The sequence below is a fragment of the Nipponia nippon genome, unplaced genomic scaffold, assembly GCF_047370975.1.
Source record: "Nipponia nippon isolate SJK-2023a ecotype South Korea unplaced genomic scaffold, ASM4737097v1 scaffold_35, whole genome shotgun sequence".
Classification (NCBI taxonomy): Eukaryota; Metazoa; Chordata; class Aves; order Pelecaniformes; family Threskiornithidae; genus Nipponia; species Nipponia nippon.
This window is the reverse complement of record NW_028262353.1, coordinates 4,031,313-4,047,833: the sequence shown is the minus strand read 5'-3', so window position 1 is coordinate 4,047,833 and position 16,521 is coordinate 4,031,313. Positions and strand designations below refer to the sequence as shown.

The 16,521-nt window shown below is 53.1% G+C and overlaps 1 long non-coding RNA gene across 5 annotated transcripts in view; it reads right to left on the bottom strand.

Annotated features, from left to right (window-relative positions):
- The window catches only part of LOC148054071 (uncharacterized), an 80,367-nt gene extending 65,712 nt beyond the window's left edge, over positions 1-14,655 (bottom strand). For 4 of the 5 annotated variants that reach the window (XR_015707772.1, XR_015707773.1, XR_015707769.1 and 1 more), the window contains exons 1-3: positions 14,291-14,655; positions 13,629-13,698; positions 12,898-13,096 (exon numbers count right to left, since the gene is read on the bottom strand). This is a non-coding gene — a long non-coding RNA (uncharacterized LOC148054071). The remainder of the gene's footprint in view (positions 1-12,897; positions 13,097-13,628; positions 13,699-14,290) is intronic. The other variant, XR_015707774.1, reaches the window with a different exon arrangement.
- Between the last annotated feature and the right edge of the window lie 1,866 nt (positions 14,656-16,521).

Sequence of the window (16,521 nt, the reverse complement as noted above, 5' to 3'; positions counted from 1 at the left end):
AAAAGAAGGGTTTGCCCCCTAAAAAGGAGGGTTTGCCCCCTAAAAAGGAGGATTCAGGCCCTAAAGAGGAGGATTCGGGCCCTAAAGAGGAGAGCTTGGACTATAAAAATGAGGCTTTGGGCCCTAATAATGAGGCTTTGGGCCCTAAAAAATGGGTTTGAACCCTAAAATGCAGAGTTTCAACCCAAAACATTAGGCTTTGGACCTTAAAAAGCAGGGTTTGGACCATAGAAATGAGGGTTTGGACCCTGGAATCAAAGCTTTGAACTCCACAAATGAGGCTTCGGGCCCTAAAAATGAGGCTCTGGGTCCTAAAAGGCAGCTTTGGGCCCTAAAAATGAGCGTTTGCATCCTAAAATGAGGATTTGGACCCTAAAAAGGAGGGCTTGGACCCTAAAAAGGAGGATTTGGACGCTAAACATGCGGGTTTCAATCCTGGAATCACAGCTTTGGACTCTACAAATAAGGCTCCAGGCCCTGAAAATGAGGCTTCAGGTCCTAGAAGAAGGGTGTGGACCCTAAAATGAGAATTTGCATCCTAAAAATGAGGGTTTGGACCCTAAAAATGAGCCTTTGGACCCTGAAAATGAGGGTTTGGACCCTGAAAATGAGGGTTTGGACCTAGGAATCAAAGCTTTGGACGCTACAAATGAGGCTTTGGGCCCTAAAAGAAGGGTTTGGACCCTAAAAATGAGAGTTTAGACCATAAAGAAAGAGGATTCAGGCCCTAAAAAGGAGATTTTGGGCCCTAAAAAGGAGGATTCGGGACCTAAAAAGGAGGGCTTGGATCCTGAAAATAAGGATTTGGACCATAAAAATGAGGATTTCGGCCCTAAAAAGGAGGGTTCGGACCCTGGAATCACAGCTTTGGACTGTACAAATGAGGCTTTGGGCCCTAAAAATGAGGCCTTGGACCCTAGAATCACAGCTTTGGACTCTACAAATGAGGCTTTGGGCCCTAAAAAAAGGGTTTGCCCCCTAAAAAGGAGGATTCGGGCCCTGAAAAGGAGAGCTTGGACTATAAAAATGAGGCTTTGGGCCCTAATAATGAGGCTTTCGGCCCTAAAAATGAGGCTTTGGGCCCTAAAATGCAGAGTTTCAACCCAAAACATTAGGCTTTGGACCTTAAAAAGGAGGGGCTGCACCACAAAAGTGAGGGCTTGGACCTTAAAATGAGAATTTAGACCCTAAAAATGAGGCTTCAGGTCCTAAAAGAAGAGTTTGCACCCTAAAAATGAGGGATTGAACCCTAAAATGAGCATTTAGACACTAAAATGGAGGGCTTGGACACTACAATGGAGGTTTGGGCCCTGAAAATAAGGCTTGGGACCTAGGAATCAAAGCTTTGGACTCTACAAAGGAGAGTTTGCACCCTACAAATGAGGCTTTGGGCCTAAAAGAGGGGTTTGGACCCTGAAAATGAGAGTTTAGACCATAAAGAAAGAGGATTCAGACCCTAAAAATGAGGCTTTGGGCCCTAAAAGGGGAGTCTGGACCCTAAAACTGAGGGTTTAGACCATGAAAACGAGCGTTTGGACCCTAAAAATGAGGCTTTGGGCCCTAAAATGGAGGCTTTGGACCCTAAAAAGGAGGCCTTGGACCCTAGAATCACAGCTTTGGACTCTACAAATGAGGCTTTGGGCCCTAAAAAAAGGGTTTGCCCCCTAAAAAGGAGGATTCGGGCCCTGAAAAGGAGAGCTTGGACTATAAAAATGAGGCTTTGGGCCCTAATAATGAGGCTTTCGGCCCTAAAAATGAGGCTTTGGGCCCTAAAATGCAGAGTTTCAACCCAAAACATTAGGCTTTGGACCTTAAAAAGGAGGGGCTGCACCACAAAAGTGAGGGCTTGGACCTTAAAATGAGAATTTAGACCCTAAAAATGAGGCTTCAGGTCCTAAAAGAAGGGTTTGCACCCTAAAAATGAGGGGTTGAACCCTAAAATGAGCATTTAGACACTAAAATGGAGGGCTTGGACACTACAATGGAGGTTTGGGCCCTGAAAATGAGGCTTGGGACCTAGGAATCAAAGCTTTGGACTCTACAAAGGAGAGTTTGCACCCTACAAATGAGGCTTTGGGCCTAAAAGAGGGGTTTGGACCCTGAAAATGAGAGTTTAGACCATAAAGAAAGAGGATTCAGACCCTAAAAATGAGGCTTTGGGCCCTAAAAAGGAGGCTTTAGGCCCTAAAAGGGGAGTCTGGACCCTAAAACTGAGGGTTTAGACCATGAAAGTGAGCGTTTGGACCCTAAAAATGAGGATTTGGGCCCTAAAATGGAGGCTTTGGGCCCTAAAAATGGGGTTTGGAGCCTAAAAATGAGGCTTTGGGCCCTAAAAGAAGGGTTTGCCCCCTAAAAAGGAGGGTTTGCCCCCTAAAAAGGAGGATTCAGGCCCTAAAGAGGAGGATTCGGGCCCTAAAGAGGAGAGCTTGGACTATAAAAATGAGGCTTTGGGCCCTAATAATGAGGCTTTGGGCCCTAAAAAATGGGTTTGAACCCTAAAATGCAGAGTTTCAACCCAAAACATTAGGCTTTGGACCTTAAAAAGCAGGGTTTGGACCATAGAAATGAGGGTTTGGACCCTGGAATCAAAGCTTTGAACTCCACAAATGAGGCTTCGGGCCCTAAAAATGAGGCTCTGGGTCCTAAAAGGCAGCTTTGGGCCCTAAAAATGAGCGTTTGCATCCTAAAATGAGGATTTGGACCCTAAAAAGGAGGGCTTGGACCCTAAAAAGGAGGATTTGGACGCTAAACATGCGGGTTTCAATCCTGGAATCACAGCTTTGGACTCTACAAATAAGGCTCCAGGCCCTGAAAATGAGGCTTCAGGTCCTAGAAGAAGGGTGTGGACCCTAAAATGAGAATTTGCATCCTAAAAATGAGGGTTTGGACCCTAAAAATGAGCCTTTGGACCCTGAAAATGAGGGTTTGGACCCTGAAAATGAGGGTTTGGACCTAGGAATCAAAGCTTTGGACGCTACAAATGAGGCTTTGGGCCCTAAAAGAAGGGTTTGGACCCTAAAAATGAGAGTTTAGACCATAAAGAAAGAGGATTCAGGCCCTAAAAAGGAGATTTTGGGCCCTAAAAAGGAGGATTCGGGACCTAAAAAGGAGGGCTTGGATCCTGAAAATAAGGATTTGGACCATAAAAATGAGGATTTCGGCCCTAAAAAGGAGGGTTCGGACCCTGGAATCACAGCTTTGGACTGTACAAATGAGGCTTTGGGCCCTAAAAATGAGGCCTTGGACCCTAGAATCACAGCTTTGGACTCTACAAATGAGGCTTTGGGCCCTAAAAAAAGGGTTTGCCCCCTAAAAAGGAGGATTCGGGCCCTGAAAAGGAGAGCTTGGACTATAAAAATGAGGCTTTGGGCCCTAATAATGAGGCTTTCGGCCCTAAAAATGAGGCTTTGGGCCCTAAAATGCAGAGTTTCAACCCAAAACATTAGGCTTTGGACCTTAAAAAGGAGGGGCTGCACCACAAAAGTGAGGGCTTGGACCTTAAAATGAGAATTTAGACCCTAAAAATGAGGCTTCAGGTCCTAAAAGAAGGGTTTGCACCCTAAAAATGAGGGGTTGAACCCTAAAATGAGCATTTAGACACTAAAATGGAGGGCTTGGACACTACAATGGAGGTTTGGGCCCTGAAAATGAGGCTTGGGACCTAGGAATCAAAGCTTTGGACTCTACAAAGGAGAGTTTGCACCCTACAAATGAGGCTTTGGGCCTAAAAGAGGGGTTTGGACCCTGAAAATGAGAGTTTAGACCATAAAGAAAGAGGATTCAGACCCTAAAAATGAGGCTTTGGGCCCTAAAAAGGAGGATTTAGGCCCTAAAAGCGGAGTCTGGACCCTAAAACTGAGGGTTTAGACCATGAAAGTGAGCGTTTGGACCCTAAAAATGAGGATTTGGGCCCTAAAATGGAGGCTTTGGGCCCTAGAAATGGGGTTTGGACCCTAAAAATGAGGCTTTGGGCCCTAAAAGAAGGGTTTGCCCCCTAAAAAGGAGGATTCGGGCCCTAAAGAGGAGGATTCGGGCCCTAAAGAGGAGGATTCGGGCCCTAAAGAGGAGGATTCGGGCCCTAAAGAGGAGGATTCGGGCCCTAAAGAGGAGGATTCGGGCCCTGAGAAGGAGGATTCGGGCCCTGAAAAGGAGGATTCGGGCCCTGAAAAGGAGAGCTTGGACTATAAAAATGAGGCTTTGGGCCCTAATAATGAGGCTTTGGGCCCTAAAAAATGGGTTTGAACCCTAAAATGCAGAGTTTCAACCCAAAACATTAGGCTTTGGACCTTAAAAAGCAGGGTTTGGACCATAGAAATGAGGGTTTGGACCCTGGAATCAAAGCTTTGAACTCCACAAATGAGGCTTCGGGCCCTAAAAATGAGGCTCTGGGTCCTAAAAGGCAGCTTTGGGCCCTAAAAATGAGCGTTTGCATCCTAAAATGAGGATTTGGACCCTAAAAAGGAGGGCTTGGACCCTAAAAAGGAGGATTTGGACGCTAAACATGCGGGTTTCAATCCTGGAATCACAGCTTTGGACTCTACAAATAAGGCTCCAGGCCCTGAAAATGAGGCTTCAGGTCCTAGAAGAAGGGTGTGGACCCTAAAATGAGAATTTGCATCCTAAAAATGAGGGTTTGGACCCTAAAAATGAGCCTTTGGACCCTGAAAATGAGGGTTTGGACCCTGAAAATGAGGGTTTGGACCTAGGAATCAAAGCTTTGGACGCTACAAATGAGGCTTTGGGCCCTAAAAGAAGGGTTTGGACCCTAAAAATGAGAGTTTAGACCATAAAGAAAGAGGATTCAGGCCCTAAAAAGGAGATTTTGGGCCCTAAAAAGGAGGATTCGGGACCTAAAAAGGAGGGCTTGGATCCTGAAAATAAGGATTTGGACCATAAAAATGAGGATTTCGGCCCTAAAAAGGAGGGTTCGGACCCTGGAATCACAGCTTTGGACTGTACAAATGAGGCTTTGGGCCCTAAAAATGAGGCCTTGGACCCTAGAATCACAGCTTTGGACTCTACAAATGAGGCTTTGGGCCCTAAAAAAAGGGTTTGCCCCCTAAAAAGGAGGATTCGGGCCCTGAAAAGGAGAGCTTGGACTATAAAAATGAGGCTTTGGGCCCTAATAATGAGGCTTTCGGCCCTAAAAATGAGGCTTTGGGCCCTAAAATGCAGAGTTTCAACCCAAAACATTAGGCTTTGGACCTTAAAAAGGAGGGGCTGCACCACAAAAGTGAGGGCTTGGACCTTAAAATGAGAATTTAGACCCTAAAAATGAGGCTTCAGGTCCTAAAAGAAGGGTTTGCACCCTAAAAATGAGGGGTTGAACCCTAAAATGAGCATTTAGACACTAAAATGGAGGGCTTGGACACTACAATGGAGGTTTGGGCCCTGAAAATGAGGCTTGGGACCTAGGAATCAAAGCTTTGGACTCTACAAAGGAGAGTTTGCACCCTACAAATGAGGCTTTGGGCCTAAAAGAGGGCTTTGGACCCTGAAAATGAGAGTTTAGACTGTAGCAAACACTACACATCAAGGTTATCCCCCTAGATCTCCAGCCGACCCGGGCTTTATACCCCCAGCAGTAGGTGTGTCATGTTATAAGGGGCGGAGACAAGGGAGGGTCGACCCTTAACTCTTTCCGTACAGCACGTGATCTTCCGGTCGCCAGCCCTTATCTTTACTACATTTCCCCCTCCCTTAGCTCCAGTAGTTCTGGATCTTGCTGGGGAAGCTGCGTGTAAAATAATCGATATATGGTAAGACTTATACAGACACGCATCCGTTACGTTCATAGATTTTGCCCAGTCCAGCCAGTAGTTCGTCGCGGCTCCCTCATTACTCCCCCACACCATCAGGATGCATAGGGAAATGGTAACCTGTCAAGATAAGACTCAATAGATTGATTAATGTCTATACGGTCGAATATTTCGACTGGGTACCCATTCTAGCGTCCCTTTCTCGGTTTGCACACACGCATACCCACGTCCCAAGCAACGGAGGGAATAAGGGCCCCCCATTCACGGGTTTGCAGGTTCCGTACTTGAACCAAAGGGTAAGGCCCTTCGTTCTCATCGAGCCGGAAATGTGCCTGGGTTGCAGTCTGGGTTTTATAGGTGTTCCCTCGAATGGTATGATTTAAGGTAATTAGTGCCGTCGTCAACAGACGCTGTGCCCGAAATAAGGGAGGGTCAAGGGGAGGGGGAACCCCTGTTCCTGGGCTTATCTTTTCCCCCCTCCCTAAGTCGGTCGAGTAACTCTTTTAATGTGCGGTGCGCGCGTTCTACAATGCTTTGGCCCGTACTGTTATAGGGAATGCCATGACTCAACTGAATATCCCAGCGCGCGCAAAAGTCCTTTGTCTTCTTGCTGACATATGCCGCTCCATTATCTGTTTTAATTTTTTGTGGGATGCCAAGTTGCGCCATACAGTCCTGCCAATGTAAAATAACTGAGAGAGCATTTTGTTTAGTATGCATAGTCGCTAAAATAACTCCACTGCAGGTATCAACTGTGACATGCAGATACTTACGTGGATTAAAGGGTTCATAAATCGTAACATCAGACTGCCATATTTGGTTGGGCTGCAACCCTCGAGGGTTTACCCCTGCCTCCCAGAGGGGACCTTGGAACACACAGGACAAGCAGCAATCACAGAGCGAGCATCTTGCAACGTAATGCCAGCGAGCCTAGCTAAACCGCGAGCTCCACAGTGGAGGAGCTCATGCAGGCGGAAAGCTCGCCTTAGGTTAGAAGTTTCTTCAACCGCCAGTACGCTCTTTGCTAAGCTGTCCGCTATTTCATTCCCAGCAGAAAGAAAACTCGGTATGGAACTATGACTATTAACATGGATAGGACAGACAGGAGCGGTTCTCATTTGCAGTGCGGTGAGCAACATTCCGGCAATCTCTGACGTTGCCCCAAGTGCCCATCGGCACTTCTTCAGTAACTTATATACATAGCAAGAGTCTGTGATTAGATCCAAGGCCTCTTCGGGCCATTGAGTGAGAGCCATCCATACCGCTGTGGCCTCAAGATACTGCACGGATTGCCCTTGATCTTGATAACTAATGTGGGTCCACTGACCATCCTCCTGCCATGTAACGACAGCTTTCCCAGTAATCGATGACGCGTCGGTAAAAACTGTGCGGCCTCCGGTGGGTTGTTCAACTATGGCACTAGCTGGCAAAAAATGGAGTACCTGGATTATCTCCCCACAGGGGTGTGGTCTTAGACCTTCAATACGACCCGTAAATTCAGCTATCGCCGCTTGCAGGAGCCCCACTTGTGGAAGTACCAACTCCCACTGTGCCAAAGAACAGGGCAATGCAATGACCTCCGGGTCCTTCCCTGTTAAGTGTTGAGTTTGCCTCCGACAGCGGAGAATAAGCTGGGATAATAATGTTGGCCAAGAAATTAAAGCCGTCTTTGGTTTGCCTTGATACAACCAAGCAAAAGGCCAGCCTTTTTCACCATTATTTTGAATTAGTAAACCATGGCCAGCGGTATCAGTCATGTAAATCAGGGCAGTGACCGGTTGTTCAGGTGTAAATCGAGCGAGACCCCAATGCTGGGCTCGCTCCATAATTGTCCTAAGAATCTCCTGATGGTTTCTTGAAAGAGTCCTTGGAGCTAGGGGGGAATCTCCTCCTTTCAGGAGTTGATATAAGGTAGTCATTTCTGCCTCAGATATTGGAATAAAGTTTCTAAGCCACAATAGTTGTCCAATTAATTTTTGTGCCTCATGGAGTGTTGTCACTGTAGTCCGAATTTCAAATGATTGTGCTGTCACGCTTCGTGGCCTCAGTTGAGTACCTAAATACTTTACTGCACGCCCTACCTGTGTTTTCCGAGGCTCAATGTGTAACCCATGTCGCTCCAAACTGACTATCAGCTGCACGCGTGCCTTTTCCAGTAACTCCTCTTGGTTGGACGCCAATAACACGTCATCCATGTAATGGAAAATGATGACCGTAGGGAAATTTTCTCGAATAGGGCGTATCGCAGCAGCTACAGCAATTTGACACAAGACTGGTGAGTTTTTCATGCCCTGGGGTAACACCTTCCATTGATATCTGGCGCACGGGTGTTGATTGTTAGGCTCAGGAACAGTAAAGGCAAAGCGTACTCTATCTTCTTCATGCAAGGGAACACTAAAAAAGCAATCTCTAATATCTATAACCACTATTTGATAGTCAGGTGGAATCATGGCCGGAGAAGGGAGGCCCGCTTGTAGCGGACCCATGTCTTGTATACATGCATTAACTGCGCGTAGATCATGTAGCAGTCGCCACGCTCCCGATTTTTTCTTTATCACGAAAATGGGGGTGTTCCAGGGACTTGTAGAGGGTTCGATGTGTCCTGCGTCAAGTTCTCGTTGTACCAATTGTCGAACAGCCGCCCTCTTTTCCTCTGTCAATGGCCACTGCTCTACCCACACTGGTTTATCTGTCAACCAGGTGAGTTTTAATGGGCGGACACAGGCAGTGGCCATTATGATAAATTTGTACGCAGCACTATATTCATCTTCTGCAAGCAACATCGTCCCAAGATGACAATGGGTAACTCAGCAATGACAGGGTTACACCATGCTACCCTAGCTTGTCCGGATTCCGGATCCTTCAACATAATTTGCATTGGGTTCCTGCTTTGATGCGAGGTCTGCATGCCTCCCACGCCTTGCAGCGAACCTCTCGGTTCGAGTGGCCAATCATCTGGCCATAGATGTGATGGGATTACTGTAACATCCGCTCCTGTATCTAAAAGGGCTCTTAACACGAGGCGTGGTGTTCCCCCAACGCTGGGAGCCATGGGGTAACTATAATATCTACTTCTGGTCGTGTGGTCATGTTTAGGGTGAGTGCCACATACGGCGAGGCTCTATCCCCAGCCTCCTCTATTGCGCGCTCCCATCTCCCCAAGGCAGCTGAGTTGGATATTGCATCATTGGGACCGCAGGCGACTGTGCTGGTCCCGGGGAAGGAGAGACTCCCTGTGCCATACATTGCGCTGCTGTCGTCGGGCCTGTTGAGCTGATCACTGGGGCAGGTGGGGATGGCACGGCCCTCAGCCATCCCCTCTTCTCGTTTCCCCAGCCCGGTCTCCTTTGCTGACTCCCCGATTTGCACTGTCGAGCTCTGTGGCCTAGTCGCCCACAGCGCCAGCATCGTAGGTCTCTCTTTCCTTCCCCTGTTCCGGGGGTGTTTATTTTTGAAGGGCATTGTCGCGCCATGTGTCCTTGCCCCCACACCTATGGCACATAAGTCGTGCGCCGCGGCAGGCCGCATGGACTGCGGCCACTACCGGTTGCATACTTTGCGCCTGTTCCTGTTCCAGCACATAACGAATCATCTGTGAAAGCGTGGTCCCTATGGGTAACTGTCTTAGCAACACTGCAGTTTGTGGGTTTGCTTGCGTACGTGCACAGTCAAGCAATATTGCCTCCTTAGCCTGCTCAGGAAGTCGAGCAACCTGGAGCGCCGCTTGCAGCCGGTCTAAAAACTTTGTGAAGGGCTCACTTAACGATTGCCGTATTTGGACCCATGGAGGCTCCCTTTTATCAAGAGCTGCGATGATGCGTATTGCTTCCTGGGCAGCTTTCGAAGATGCAGCAAAATCGCGCCCCCGCATTCGCTGAGCCTGTGCCTGAGGAGTTGCGAACTGCCCTTCACCCATCAGCTGCTCTAAAGTCACTCCTGCCATGGGATGGTTGGCCTGTTGCGCCTCAATAACAACTTGGGTGCACCGATTCCTCCACTCCTCCCTAAACAATACCATCATCGAGGGGGTCAATACGGCCCGCATCAACTGAATGATATCAAAAGGTGCAAGCGGCGTTGCAAAAACACAGTCTAATAGGACTTGGGTCTCTGGGGAATTTAATCCATGACTTTTCACCGTTGTGACCAATTCTTTCACCAACTTTGCATCTAACGGTTGCCACTCATATCCTCCACCTGGGGCTGCTCGGATAGGAAATGCTTGAATCGGAGGGGCCTGGAATCGCACTCCTTCCAAGACACAATTTTTTGCAATCATCTGCCAATCCGTCCCATTTGCCCTCTCTTTCGGCATTCCCCCTGGCATAAGACTTTCCGCATTTGCCACCACCCCTCTCAATCGGCTGATCAATGCCTCGAGTTCCCTTGAAACCTCGTTAGTCCGTCTTGGAAGCGGGGGCGGATGAGCAACAATCGAGGATCCCTCGTCACCCCCTTCGCCCTCACTGCTATCAGAGCTCATGGGGTAATCGTGTACAGGCTCCCTCCACTGTGAGGGAATACCAGTTTGATTTCCCATTGCCCCAGGGATAGGGGTTCCCTCTGGTGGCTCAGGTATCACTGACAGTGCCGGGGGAGCCCTACCACCCCCCCTCGATGTCCTGCGCTCCGCTCTCTGTGTGTCCAGCACTCGTCGATCACTGGGATACAATGGGGCGTCCTCAGGTGTTTTGCCTTCTTTTTCTCCTTCCCCGCCATCTTCCTTCACGTAGTTCACGATACTGCTGGGATCCCACATCAGCCCCCGGGACCCAATCCAGCAACCTATCAGTCAGCTCCTTTCCACACATTGTTGCAACTCGCCCCAGGGGTATTGAGGAAGTGGCAGATCCGCTGGTGCAGGAGGTGCCGAAGGTTCCGTGGGCGGCCGCTCTAAACTCCCCACTTGTATCGGGAACACCTTTCCCGACTCCTTTGTTCCCGCTGCACCATAGTCTCCCTGCACCTCCCCTTCCTCAGTTGGCTCAGCCCCCAGTAACAACGGTTCCGTCTGTGTCCCACAGGCCACTCCTTCCCAGCCAGCCTGGGTCCCCTCCGAAACTAAACTTGTTGGCTTTTCGTTCCCAGGAGATTCCTGCCCCATCAGCACACCACGTGCAGCAGGTCGGCGCCGCCTTGCCGCAAACCCCCGCTTGAGCACCCTTGTCGTTACCGACTTTAGTACCTTTATGAGTTCCGCGAGCTCCATCGCTGTTGCCTGATCACGTCGGGGTCACCACTGTGTAGCAAACACTACACATCAAGGTTATCCCCCTAGATCTCCAGCCGACCCGGGCTTTATACCCCCAGCAGTAGGTGTGTCATGTTATAAGGGGCGGAGACAAGGGAGGGTCGACCCTTAACTCTTTCCGTACAGCACGTGATCTTCCGGTCGCCAGCCCTTATCTTTACTACATTAGACCATAAAGAAAGAGGATTCAGACCCTAAAAATGAGGCTTTGGGCCCTAAAAAGGAGGATTTAGGCCCTAAAAGCGGAGTCTGGACCCTAAAACTGAGGGTTTAGACCATGAAAGTGAGCGTTTGGACCCTAAAAATGAGGATTTGGGCCCTAAAATGGAGGCTTTGGGCCCTAGAAATGGGGTTTGGACCCTAAAAATGAGGCTTTGGGCCCTAAAAGAAGGGTTTGCCCCCTAAAAAGGAGGATTCGGGCCCTAAAGAGGAGGATTCGGGCCCTAAAGAGGAGGATTCGGGCCCTAAAGAGGAGGATTCGGGCCCTAAAGAGGAGGATTCGGGCCCTAAAGAGGAGGATTCGGGCCCTAAAGAGGAGGATTCGGGCCCTGAAAAGGAGGATTCGGGCCCTGAAAAGGAGGATTCGGGCCCTGAAAAGGAGAGCTTGGACTATAAAAATGAGGCTTTGGGCCCTAATAATGAGGCTTTGGGCCCTAAAAAATGGGTTTGAACCCTAAAATGCAGAGTTTCAACCCAAAACATTAGGCTTTGGACCTTAAAAAGCAGGGTTTGGACCATAGAAATGAGGGTTTGGACCCTGGAATCAAAGCTTTGAACTCCACAAATGAGGCTTCGGGCCCTAAAAATGAGGCTCTGGGTCCTAAAAGGCAGCTTTGGGCCCTAAAAATGAGCGTTTGCATCCTAAAATGAGGATTTGGACCCTAAAAAGGAGGGCTTGGACCCTAAAAAGGAGGATTTGGACGCTAAACATGCGGGTTTCAATCCTGGAATCACAGCTTTGGACTCTACAAATAAGGCTCCAGGCCCTGAAAATGAGGCTTCAGGTCCTAGAAGAAGGGTGTGGACCCTAAAATGAGAATTTGCATCCTAAAAATGAGGGCTTGGACCCTAAAAATGAGCCTTTGGACCCTGAAAATGAGGGTTTGGACCCTGAAAATGAGGGTTTGGACCTAGGAATCAAAGCTTTGGACGCTACAAATGAGGCTTTGGGCCCTAAAAGAAGGGTTTGGACCCTAAAAATGAGAGTTTAGACCATAAAGAAAGAGGATTCAGGCCCTAAAAAGGAGATTTTGGGCCCTAAAAAGGAGGATTCGGGACCTAAAAAGGAGGGCTTGGATCCTGAAAATAAGGATTTGGACCATAAAAATGAGGATTTCGGCCCTAAAAAGGAGGGTTCGGACCCTGGAATCACAGCTTTGGACTGTACAAATGAGGCTTTGGGCCCTAAGATTCAGCCTTTGGGAGCTAAAAGAAGGGTTTGGAACCTAAAAATGAAGATTTGGTCCCAAAAAATGAGGGTTTGGGCCCTGAAAATGAGGCTTTGGGCCCTAAAAAGGAGGCTTTGGGCCCTAAAATGCAGAGTTTCAACCCAAAAACAATGGGCTTTGGACCTTAAAACGAGGTTTTGCACCATAAAATTGAGGCTTTGGACCCCAAAAATGAGGGCTTGGACCCCAAAAATTAGGATTTGGGCCCTAAAAATGAGGATTTGAACCCTAACAATCAGGGGTTTGACCCTAAATATGAGCATTTGGACCCTGAAAAGGAGGGTTTCAAGCCTAAAATCAAAGCTTTGTACTCTACAAATGAGGCTTTGGGCCCTAAAAGAAGGGTTTGAACCCTAAAAATGAGGGTTTGCACCCTCATTGAACACGCTGGATTGCTTCTTCAAGCCGAGGAAGGTGTGGGGTGGGATCCAGAGCTCACCGAGGCAGAGGGACGTCTCGGCGAGGTCAAGGTTGGCGGTGCCGTGATGTCAACGCGGTGGAACTCCGGAGCTTGAGGGGTACGGGGTAGGTCCAAGGTCAAGTCCGCAGGAAAGTTCTTGGACGGGGATCTCCTGGGAAAGGGTCTTCAAAGGTGAAGGACCGAGGGCCGTGGTGGGGCCATGGTGGAGCCGGGACACCTGATGGAGAGCCATGGTAGAGCAGCAACACCATAAAGCTCCTGGAAAAACCATGATGGAGCAGGAGCACCCAAGGCAGGCTACAACCCAACTATAGAGGACCAATGGGGGAACGGGACCACCTAAGAAAGACTACAACCCAACTAGGGACCTGTAATGGAGTAGGACAACTGGAGACCAACTACAACTGAACTGTGGAGGACCAATGGTGGAACGGGACCACCTAAGAGTGGCTATACTCAGCTGCCCCCACCCCCCCAGCACCCAGAGCCCCCCCCAAACACCCACACCCCCCAGCACCCATGGGACCCCCCATCACCAAAAAGCCCCCCCAGCACACAAAGGGCCCCCCCCCAAGCACCCAAAAGACCCCCCCAGCACCCATGCCCCCCAGCACCCAAATTCCCCCCCAGCACCCAAAAGACCACCCCCAGCACCCAAAGGAACCCCCCAGCACCCAAAGGAACCCCCCAGCACCCCCCGCCCCCATGGGACATTCCCCCCCCAGCACCCATGGGTGCCCCCCCCTCACCGGCCACCGTAGTCACGGAAGCCCCTGTAGCCGCCCCCGCCACGCCCCCCGTAGCCCCACTCACCGCTGCCTGGGGGGGAACCCCAAAATTTAGGAGTGGGGGGAGGTGGGGGAGGTGGGGGGAGGTGGGGGACCCCCCCCCCACCCTGAGCCCCCCAAACTTCAGGGTGCCCCCAAAGCCCTCCCAGCACCCAATTACCCTCCAAAACCCCCAGGAACCCCCCAGCACCCAATTACCTCCCCCAAAAGCCCCCCAAGCCCCCCAGCACCCAATTACCTCCCCCCGAGCCGCCCCAAAGCCCCCCAGGCCCCCCCAACCCCCCTAGGACCCCCCAGGCCCCCCCCAACCCCCCCCCAGCACCCAATTACCCCCCAAAGCCCCCCCAGGGCCACCCCAAAGCCCTCCTAAGCACCCAATTACCCCCCCAGAGCCCCCTCAAATGCCCCCCAGCACCCAATTACCCCCCAAAGCCCCCCCAAACCCTCATAAGCACCCAATTGCCCCCCCAAAGCCTCCCCAAACCCCTCAGGCCCCCCCAAGCCCCCCAGGACCTCCCCAGGACCCCCCAACCCCCCCCCAAGCCCCCAGGACCTCCCCAGGACCCCCCAACCCCCCCCCCCAAAGCCCCCGCAGGGCCCCCTGCCGAGGACTGTCATGGAACCAGAATTGTCTCGACAGCGCCGTTCTACCGCCATCTTCTGCCTGCAACATCCAGCGCCCGACGAAGCCACCACAGGGCGCCCGCGCGGCGCCCAGGGCGCGAAGGGCGGGGCCGCGGACTGCGCGCGCGCCTGAGCAGGCACCGGGGCGCGTAAAGCGGAAGCGCAAACTGCGGGCGCGCAGACCCGCTCTGCGCATGTGCGTGGCCCTAGCAAAGGACCGCGCGCGCCGCTGAGGCGCCGCGCCCCGCCCCCGCGCTGCTTTGCGGGACCGGAGCGGCCGCGCCTGCGATCGGCGGGACAGCGCCGCGCTCGCGGTGCCGGTGGCCGGTTCCCCGCCGTGGCTCGCGCGCCGCAGCACGCTGTTTCTTTCTCTCGTTTCCCTCTCCTTTTTCTCTCTCTCTCCTCCCCCCGTCTCCCTGCCCCTCCCCACCCTTCGTTCGCCCAGGTTGCGCGGCATTTGACCTCGGTTGCGTCTTGATCTCGACCTTGGGAGCGTATCGAGACCCCCCCGACTTTGGATCCGGACGCCCCCAACCCCCCCTCGGCGCAGCCCCGGCCGCGGCCCCCCGTAGCCCTCCCGGGCGGGGGCGGATTTCCCGGCCCGATCCACCCCGATCTGCCGCCCGTCCAGGCACCGGGGGGGGGGCACCCCCAAACCCCCGGCGGCCCCCCCCCCCCCCAGCCCCCGTCAGGGCCCCAAATAGCCCCCAGACCCCCTCAGGGCCCCCCAAACCCCCGGGGGACCCCCAGGGCCCCCCAAGGGCCCCCCCAAGCCCCCCAGGGCCCCCCTGAGGGCCCCCAGGCCCCCACCTCGCCGTTGACGGCGCGCAGGGCGGCGCTGGCGAGCTCGGGGTCGGCGAAGGTGACGAAGCCGCGGGAGCGCTGCGTCTCCCGGTCCTTCACCACCACTGCGGGGGGGGGTCGGGACCCCCACCCATGGGTGCCACCCCCCCTACCCGTGGGTGTCAGCCCCCCAGATGGGGGCCCGGGGCAATGGGGACCCCCACCCATGGGTGTCACCCTCCCAAAATGGGCTCCAGGGGAAGGGGGACCCCCACCCATGGGTGAAACCCCCCTAAGATGGCGGCCTGGAGGGGATGGGGACCCCTCCTACAACGGGTGTCACCCCCCAAATGGGGTCCAGGGCAATGGGGACCCCCACCCATGGGTGTCAGCCCCCCAAATGGGGGCCTGGGGGAGATGGGGACCCCCACCCATGGGTGCCAGCCCCCTAAAACGGCGGCCTGGGGCAATGGGCCCCCCCATGGGGCTGGGGGTCCCGGGGGGGGGGTTTTGGGGTCCCCCCAGTGCTTTGGGGGGGGGAGGGGTCCCCGGGGGGGTTGGGGGGGCCCAGGGGGTTGGGGCCTACCTCACTCCCACCCCACCCAAGGGAGACCCCCACCGCCCCTCCCCCCACGAGGTCCCCTATGACATCACACCGTGACATCACGGCGCTGGGGGGCGGGCCCTGCTGCTCCCTTATGACATCACTACCCCGGCGGGGGGAGCCGCCCCAAGCCCGCTATGATGTCACAGCTCTCAGGCAAACCCCCGCTCCCCGCGGCTCCCCGATGACATCACGGTGTGACGTCACCACCCCGACGGGGGGCCCTCAGTGATGTCACAGCCCCACGGGAAGATCCCCATCCCAGAGAGCCCCCCCCCGTGACGTCACTACCCTGGTGACATCACAACTGAGGTGTGCCCCCCCCACACCCCATGTCGTGTCCCCGCCAGTGACGTCACGACCCAGCAGGAAGCCCTGCCCCAGAGCGTTCCCTATGATGTCGCTGTCCCGCTGGGGATCCCCCCCCCCCCCCAGCTCCCCCATAACGTCACCACCCTGTAGCGAGTGTCACCATGAGGTCAGGACCCCGGTGGGCCTCCCCCCCCGATGTCACAACCGTGGTGCCCCGCCCCGCCCCCCCGTATCCCCCCATGATGTCACAATCGCGCGCAGAAGCCCCACCCAAGAGGGTTCCCCGTGACGTCACTGCCGCGGTGGGGGCCCCCCTGACGTCACAACCGCGATAGGGCCCCCCGCGCGATGGGGGTGTGTGTCCCCCAGTGATGTCATACCCGCACAGGAAAGCCCCGTCCAAGAGGGTTCCCCGTGACGTCACAGCCACGGCGGGGACACCACGCGCCGCCGTGCCCCACCCCCCGCAGTGAGGTCACGGGGACCCCCCCCACCCTATGACGTTACCCCCCCGCCACGTGCGCCTCCCGG